This window comes from Dermacentor silvarum, chromosome 11 (assembly GCF_013339745.2).
Source record: "Dermacentor silvarum isolate Dsil-2018 chromosome 11, BIME_Dsil_1.4, whole genome shotgun sequence".
Lineage (NCBI taxonomy): Eukaryota > Metazoa > Arthropoda > Arachnida > Ixodida > Ixodidae > Dermacentor > Dermacentor silvarum.
This window is the reverse complement of record NC_051164.1, coordinates 115,708,093-115,716,959: the sequence shown is the minus strand read 5'-3', so window position 1 is coordinate 115,716,959 and position 8,867 is coordinate 115,708,093.

The following is an 8,867-nucleotide window of genomic DNA, read 5'->3' as shown; positions in this document are numbered from 1 at the left end:
CATTTCTTCGTCAGTAGCTTGTACTCGAGATAGCTACTTCATTGCCCGGTCGCATTCCGATGGGGAGAGAATGCAAATATGCTCGTGTTATCTGCCTTGTACACACATACGTCAAAGAATCCCAGGTGGCAGCGATTAATCCGGGCACCGCCCACTATAGGGCGTCTTCCACACCCTGCGTGTTGCTTTGCAGTCCGATGTTTAATCCATTCCGAATTTTCACTTTGATTTATAGCGCCATTTTTATAGCGGCATAAAATTTCGCTCAAGACCGATGTCACGTACGGGTCATAGCCAAAGCAGTTTCGATGAGACAATGAGCGGTATGTAGCTGCAATCTATCGAAGACATCATGGGTGTGACAATTCTTCTTGCGCGAATGTAATCGAAACCGCCCACCATACATACGGGCGATTCTCTAAAGCCGACTGATAGCCCAGCACTATCGTCCGAACGTCTCATTTTACTTAAAAAAGCTGCATTCGACCTCTTTCGCGAAATTCAAACTAAGGATGCTATCGTACTGTTTATAGGGAAGTGAAAAGTACTGGTTAGGCCCTCCGAGTTCTCTTCACTTTAGAGTTAGTGTCATTAAAGAGGGAACGTCACGAGTTCAGCACGTGAACTGCGTCCCTGCGAATGATGTGACGCTAACTGCCTTTGCCAAAAGCACGCTTGCTCAAATTACAAAGCCCTCTCATAATCGCAATAATCTGTCTTCAGCTTCACGCCTAAGCGGTTGACTCTTTGCTCTTACTTTGTCACGTGAGGCGCCAGCCACGGCGCTGCGCTTTGTGGCAAGTTAGCACCAGTTGGTGACTAAGTAGAAGTCCTTGACAAGTTTTAGTGACTACTTTATTACACACGAAAGCCGTCCATTTGGGCTAAGTTTGGGCACTGGCAGTGGGAAGAAAGCCCACATTCACAGGAAGCAGGACCCCCGCAACCTACCAGACGAATGTTACAGATGCCAGCGTCGAGCCATCTTTGCATGCCCGGTGACGTCATTACTCGTTGTACGAGTATACAATGCAATAGGGTTTACGGCGACGGGCATGGAGCATCACACAAAACTACCATTTGGCGGTGCCAAGATATTAGGCTACCATGGGAATTATGAGGAGCACGTGTATTGCAGTCTTCATTGCAAACCCACTTTGCGGCTCGTTCAGTACGGAGTGAGGCTAAAGTTTGCTCTCTACTGGCCTTTAAATTCGGGAGGATATCACAACAACAAAGAAGAACAGCAACAACTACCGCTACTCCGTTTGGAGAATACCAGCTGCTCACATGTGCCACTATGCTGCTTTCTCCAAGTCTTTAAACAAAGCGATCGCCCTTGTGCGAACACGTTTCGATTATCATCTCCAAATCCGCATTATTCTGCTGCTTTGAAACCATAGCAACCATGTTATAAAGTACTGAGCTAATGTTTAATTATTTAATTAGACGCCTGGGAGGCGTCTTGCGGCATGGCAGATGGTAGTGCACGGGATCGAAGCTCCAGGGGCATCGAAGGGGTTTCGGAGCGGTTTTGAGGGTACAGAACCTCCACCAATATATAAGGATGTTTATTGGGCGGCACTTGAATCAGCGCAAGGGCGACAGTCCAAAAAGCGCAGCACGGACTCTCAGCACGAGCGGCGCTCGAGAGCCGAAGAAAACGACCCACTAGAAGGTACTGGAGAAGGAGACCCACTTCAAGGCGCTGGAACGGACGACCTACTTCAGAGTTCCAACGCTTCGCTACAGCGGCATCACATTTCCAGCGATGAGACGTCTACCTCACACAAATGGAAAGCGTCTAATGAGTAATTTTGATTTGAACAGACTGCTTGAACCTGGATGCATTAGGATGGTCATGTAGAGGTGAATAAAGCGCGGTGCCGCTGAGCTAACCACTGCGTAAAATGTATGTCATCGCGATCAGCCATGGAGATTTTTTTTTGTTGCAATTTACTTACTACTGAAGCGATTCTGCCAAACTTAGACATCGTAACAAGCGCTGATGGACGGGCGCTAGACATCAACTGAAGGTTTAATAACACTAACAGCAACATATATACCACCGCAGACACATACAAAAAACAAAAATCCTCTGGCAGAATTATCAGCGAAAGGAAATCATGTTTCGTTTTAAATACGTTTTTTTTTTCTTTTGCCTGCAAGGCCAGTGAAGGTGCGCTGACACATTTATTAGCTTCGGTACTGATACATAAGGCTTCAAAGATCTCCCTTGCTTGCTGTGTCGAAAAGCTGCGCAGGACACGTGTGCCCTCAAAGTCAGGCTTGCATGAGGCGGCAGTGCACCGCCGACAGTGATCTGCCAAATGTCCTCCCCCCGCCAAAGAGTTAACAGCTGCGTGGTGCTCTCTCAATCTGTCGTTGACGCAGCGGCCGCTCTGGCCGAAATAGCATCTACCACGAAGCGAGTCGTGTGCTTTGTAGTGCAGCCGGCCTTGGAAGTGCCATTCACAATATTGGACATACGTGCCCGCTTACCAGGTGCCAAAAAGGCGACCGGGATGCCACATTTCCCCGCAACCTTCTTGAGGCGGTGGGACAAATCATGAACGTAGCTGATTGTGGCTTGTCAGACTCTGCGAATTGGCTTCTTTAAGCAGGCTTCCTGCAATGGACGCTAGCCCTTCCACGGGAAAGCCAGCATTGCGCAAGCGTAGCACTTGGAGCTGAAGGCTGCACGCAACCTGGTGGTCGCAAGTTTTTTAACACGAAAGTGTTTTATGCCGGGGTCCACCAAGACTTCACTGAGGTATTTCCGTCACGGAAATACGTCATACGGAAATACGGAATGACGTTCTTACAATGTACACGAACATAATACAAAGAAAGAAACCAGAAGAAAAAGTTCCACAAACATGCAAAATTTGGAAATCGAACCCACGACCTCTCGGTCCGCGACGATAGATCGCCGAGCGTTTAACCCATTGCGCCACAAACGCATTTGCAGAGAGCTACACAGACGCGCCTTATATATCTAACACTCCTCCGTGTACCCACGCTCTTGCTCGGGGCGGTGCCGCCGCCTACGAGCAGAAAAGAGAAGCACTGCATTAGGACACTAACGCGCACCGACAGTGAACGCTTCGGTGGTCTCAGCACTACGACGCCTCGATGCCAGCATTCGAAGGGACGCTGGCATCAAGAAGCACTACCAACGCCACCTAGGTGGCGTTCACCGTACTCAGCACAGCGGAGCGTGGCCTCCGCAATTAGCTCTGAAAATGTTTCTGAAGTTGATCGCGGAGGCTGCAATTACGACGCGCTGTACGCGCTGATTTGACTCGGTGACGATTCAGTTACGTGCTTTGTCTTGCGCGTTGTATTAGTGTGTCAGTTACGTGCTTCGTCTTTCGCGTTGTGCTAGCGTGTGCAGCGTAGTGCAGCTTCCATATGCACGACGGTTGCTCATGGTCATCGACGTTGGTAGTCGTGATGGAGGAGACGTGCCACCAGGCGTCAGCGTGGGTGCATCAACGCCTAAGGGCGCTTTAGCCACAAAACACCAATAGACATTATATATCAATGTGCAATAAACATTACACTACTTCTGTGAAGACACGTTTCACTTTCGTGTTCTATACCGATTCCTATATAAGAGGGATCAACCACAAATTTTTTGAGAGCAGCGCGCATGTAGTTTTTTGCAATACCCCTTTTCACAATCTTGGAATGGGTCGAATTGAAGCTTAGAACTGGTTTTTTGGGACCGTGGATGGTATCTCCAGCAAACCTGATCGTCATGCATCAAGATACAAACATCAAGATGTTCAGTTACAACCAACTAGCCCAAATTTCTGCTTTAAAGATTCTGCCAAAGCATTATTGTCAAAAAAAAAAAAAAAGTCAGAGCTCTTTCCCTGTCGAGAAAAAGGGGGTAAGCGAAGCTTGTGGCAAGACGACGCTGTCGCAGGCGTTCCGCTTCGTTTGCCCTAAACTCAGGGTCGGCGGCTCTTCGCTGACGTTTGGCCTCAACATCGCGCTCCCGAAACTCGGGTTCCGCGCCTCTTCGCTAACGTTTCGCCTGAGCTTCGGAAGCCCTCACGCTAGAATCGGACGACGAGCTTCGTTTACCCCCATTTTCTCGACAGGGAAAGGGCTGGCGATTTTGTTCCTGTGACAAGGGTAGTTCAAGGGCGCGTCACAGGTCCCCGAGCACACAGGTGTATGTGCCATTGAGCTTGGACCCTTTCTGCACGATCACCAGGATCGGCTCACTTTTCAGTGTGACACCACCACCACCGCCGACACTTGTGAGCCTATAAAGCTTCGCTTGAAAAAAAAAATAAAAATAAAACAACAACGTTAAGTCGTAAACAGAAACTGGGAAAAAGAAATACAGTTTCGACCGTAACGCGAAGCAGTGACGCGATGGCTGGCGAAATGTAATGCACAGGTAACCTCACACTATTTCGTGCAGCGTTTGTTGGACTTAACATTCACAGATGCGAGCGAACAAGCTCCTTTCAAGAAGTAAAAAATTGGAGGACGTTTAAGGTTCGCCTTTAAGAGTGAAACGCGATGGCGTTATCGGGACCCGTTCGCGTCGCATTTTTCTTTAAGACTAGGCTTCTCTGCAACACACAACGTGGGAAAGCCAGCTTATAAAGACCAAGCTTACACCAATCTTCACTTCACTTTTAAACACAAATGCATTGCTTGGGAAGCCATTTTTTCAGGGCCAATATAAGCCGTCTTGTGAAGGCCCTAGGGCCTTTTCTTATTACTTTTACCGTGATGGCGTTAAGGGCCCTGTGTCGCAGAAAACTCGGCATTGGCGTTAAGCATCGGCGTCTGGCGGAAATAATCATGCCGAACCACATCATCCCAAACCACTCCGACCACATAGGCCCGCCGCGTGGCGCAAGGCTTTAGTGAACAGAAATTGAATTTCTCAAAGTAAAATCCGTCAGAAAAATCGTGAAGTACGAGTTAACCACAACCTACAGACATGATAGGGTCGGATTGTAATTTGAATATACGAGAAAAAAAGCTTGATAAGCAGACAGGGATCTTTGAATGCTATCGCGTTCCACTTTGAAAGGCGAAGCTTAAGCGTCCTCCAATTCTGATGGTGTTTGGCTGTACTTTGGTTCTAGGCAACATTGAGGGAAATGTTGAAAACCGAGCCTTTCTAGATTTTGGACACGCGCGCGCCTCGGGGAACAGCAAATAATAAATAAAATAATAAAAAAGGTCCTAGGGCCTTCGCATTTTGATATAAAACGGCTTAAATTGTTCCTGTAAAAATGTCTTCCCAGCAGCAATGCATTTGTGTATAAAAGTGAAGCCGACTTTAAGGGGATCAGTGTAAGCTTGGTCCTTGGCTTTCTCACGTTGTATGTTGCAGTGAAGCCTACTAAAAAATGTGATGCGAACGGAGCCCGATAACGCTATCGCGTTCCACTCTTAAAGACGAAGCTTAAGCGCCCTCGATTTTTTATTAGTTGTTTGCTGTTGCCCCGAGGCGCGCGCGTGCCCAAAACGCATTAGGCAGGCTAAGTCCTAGTTTGACCTGCCGAGGACGCGAGCACCATCTGGATGGTGTTTTAGCAAGTAATATACCCGGGCGCGCCGCTGTTGTATGGTAGAAATGCTGGAAAAGGGGTTTGTGTTTGAGTTTTCTCGTAACAGAATTATGTTTTCTCATACATTCAAATTACAGTCTGACATTATCATGTCGGCAGATTGTGGTTAAGTCGTACTTTACGATTGTCGACTGATATTACTTTGAGAAATTCAATTTTGTTCACTAACGCCTTGCGCGGTCGGGATGATTTTCTTGGCCGGGAAACACCCCCGACGCCGACGTCAACACCGGATTTTATGCGACGCGGGGCCCTTAACGCTATCGCGTTAATAAGTGTAACTCGTATTCATCTGCGGCAGCTGGGTTTCCAGGAGGTGAATCGGAAGGACTCGGCTTTTCTTCCTGCTATTACCTATCCGGACTTAGCCAATGACCACTACTAAAACAACGCTCTAACTTCTTCCTACTGGATCCGTTCGGACTTTCTCATATTTATATATTCTTTTTATATTTGAGCTACTCCATTATGAGGCCTCACGCTATCTCAATGAAGAAAATTAAAAATTAAATTATGGGGTTTTACGTGCCAAAACCAGTTCTGATTATGAGGCACGCCGTAGTGGGGGACTCCGGAAATTTGGACCACCTGGGGTTCTTTAACGTGCACCTAAATCTAAGTACACGGGTGCTTTCGCATTTCGCCCCCATCGAAATGCGGCCGCCGTGGCCGGGATTCGATCCCGCGACCTCGTGCTCAGCAGCCCAACACCATAGCCACTGAGCAACCACGGCGGGTTATCTCAATGAAGAAAACAAGACAATGCCTGCGCGATCCAGTAAACATTAAAAAAGCCTAACGCCGGAAGGAGACTAATTAAGACGAGCAATGTTGGCTATTTTCATGTATTGTAATCAAAAGACCGTGTAATAAAGAAAAAGAAGGAAAACAGACATGCTCAATAACAGCAATTACATTTAGAAGACGAAAACTTAATGGTAGAAATTAGGTCTTGTTGCTACGACATACTGCAAGTGCAGCGCAGAAAGAACAGGGAAAGACGCGGAGCGCATGTGTTGTAGTTGCCGCTACAACACATGCGCCTTTTTGTCTCCGTACCTCCGTCTGTCCCTTCACTAGCAGAAGAAAACTTAACTTAGGACTGCCTCCGCAACTACCACCCTATTCATGGCCTATTCCCCCCGTAGTGGGTTGAGCAATAACATCAGGCACCAACCAACCAATCCGCAACTGGGTAGGCGACGTGCTATAACCCGAAGAAAGCGCGTACACCGGGTCCATCCAATGGCCTGATGCGAATGATCTGTCCAGAGCGCGACAACTGGACAACGACGAAAAAGATGAGATGATCACGAGCGCGTGTGATCGTCTCTTAGTTTTTGTTGTTGGTGTGCTCAGGACAGATCACGAACGCATTTCAACTCGCCCAGTGTTCTCAACTTGTGTAACACAGGTGTTGATGGGGTTTTTAAACAATCGCGGCAGCCGCTGGCGTGATCGCACTCGCTGAGCTCATTATTCTCCCCTGCTGTAACATCGGCAGAGTGGCTGAGACGTAGAAGCCTGGACTGCCAGTTTGTTGGTCATGAGTTCGATTCCTCGCGGCACTATGATAATTCTACTTTGTAATTTCCTCGCAACCGATTTTGGCAATTCCAACTAGGGCACTGGCAGACAGCAACACGACACGGGGATTATGACCACGTAACAACCATCGCTGCAAAAAGCGAGTTGCAGGAAATGACGACGACTTGGGACAGCGGTGTTATGATTGACGCCCTGGTGGAGAGCTCCGCGGATTAAATTGGACTACATGAACTAAAGCCTTTAAAGCTCTGCACACGAAGGCTTTGGCATGCCGCCTCCACATCGGATGCGACTACTACGGCCCGGAATTGAACCTGCGACCTTGTTGTGGTCAGCAGCAGGACAATCGATTCCCTATCTCGCGCTCGCCAGCTGCATGACATGTAGCGCCATTATTACGTCCACACTTGCTTAAATCGGGATACTTGATTACACTTATGTCATTTCTGATTGCGCACAATCATCATTCACGTTGGATGTCGGTATGATCCTTATACATCCGTGGAATTACAAGCCTGTCAGGTTAAAGTCATCTGGCATCAAATAAGCTCACCGGTATCTCTCGCTGCGGAAATAAGGCTGGCTCCTGAAGACACCTATAGCAAAGAGCGTGCTAGGATCCTCAAGCGGGCCACGTAGAACCCCGAGGATTTCACGAGCCTGATGACAATGACGATATCCTGCTTCTTTTCTCCGGAAGATGATGATGATGATTGCTTCTTATGTAATGGCAAAAACCCATTGAGGGGCATAGGCCACGAACCGGGTAGTGATATAATAATAATAATAATAATAATAATAATAATAATAATAATAATAATAATAATAATAATAATAATAATAATCAATCCTCAAGTGGGAAGGCGACGTAGTACGTAGAAGCCAAAGAAAGCGCGGATGCCACCTCTATCCAATACACCGATGTTGAGCAGGTGTCAGCCAACCACGGAAGCAGCTGGCGAGATCGAAGATCAGTATTCTTCACTGCTGAAGTATCGGCAGAGTGGCTGAGAGGTAGAATCCCAGACTGCCGGTTGGTTGGTCTTAAATCGGGAGATGAGGCATAGCACCGGCGAAAACAGAAACTTAAATTGTTTCACGCAGTTTGTATACGATTGCACAACACGTCACTGCTGCCCATCGCACGACCACGTTGCGACATCGTGCACTCGATCACAGAACTGAAAAAAATTTTTTTTTGTGGTGTCTACGAAACTCCACTGACTGATGTGATAGGCCAAATTGACCCGTGGGTAAATGACCGTGCGCGCCTTTGATTATGAAATTCAACTTCAAATATAGGAGCACGTCCTGTCTTCTTATCTGCTGCTCTCTTATTCATGTCGCAACCTAACAACTTCTATAACACCAGAAAAGTTCATCACAAAAGTTCTATTAATTTCTTAGCTCCCAGCTGCAGAGCTACAACTTGTTCCTAAGGTGGATAGTTCAAAACTTAGTTGAACGGTGTTTTTTAGATGCGAAGCAGCTTATGGTTGGGGCTGTCACTCCCTCCCTCCCTCTCTCCCTCCCTCCATCCGCCGTGCGGCGTCCACACCCCTACTGCGCAGGCGCATCCTCCTCCCCTCCTCTCCTCGTCTCATCTCCTCTCCTGATTCCGCAACGAATGGCAACACCTACGGCTCCGCGCGCGATAATGCGAAGCAGCTTAGGTTAGAGGCGCGACGGTAGGCGCTGCATACTCCGCTG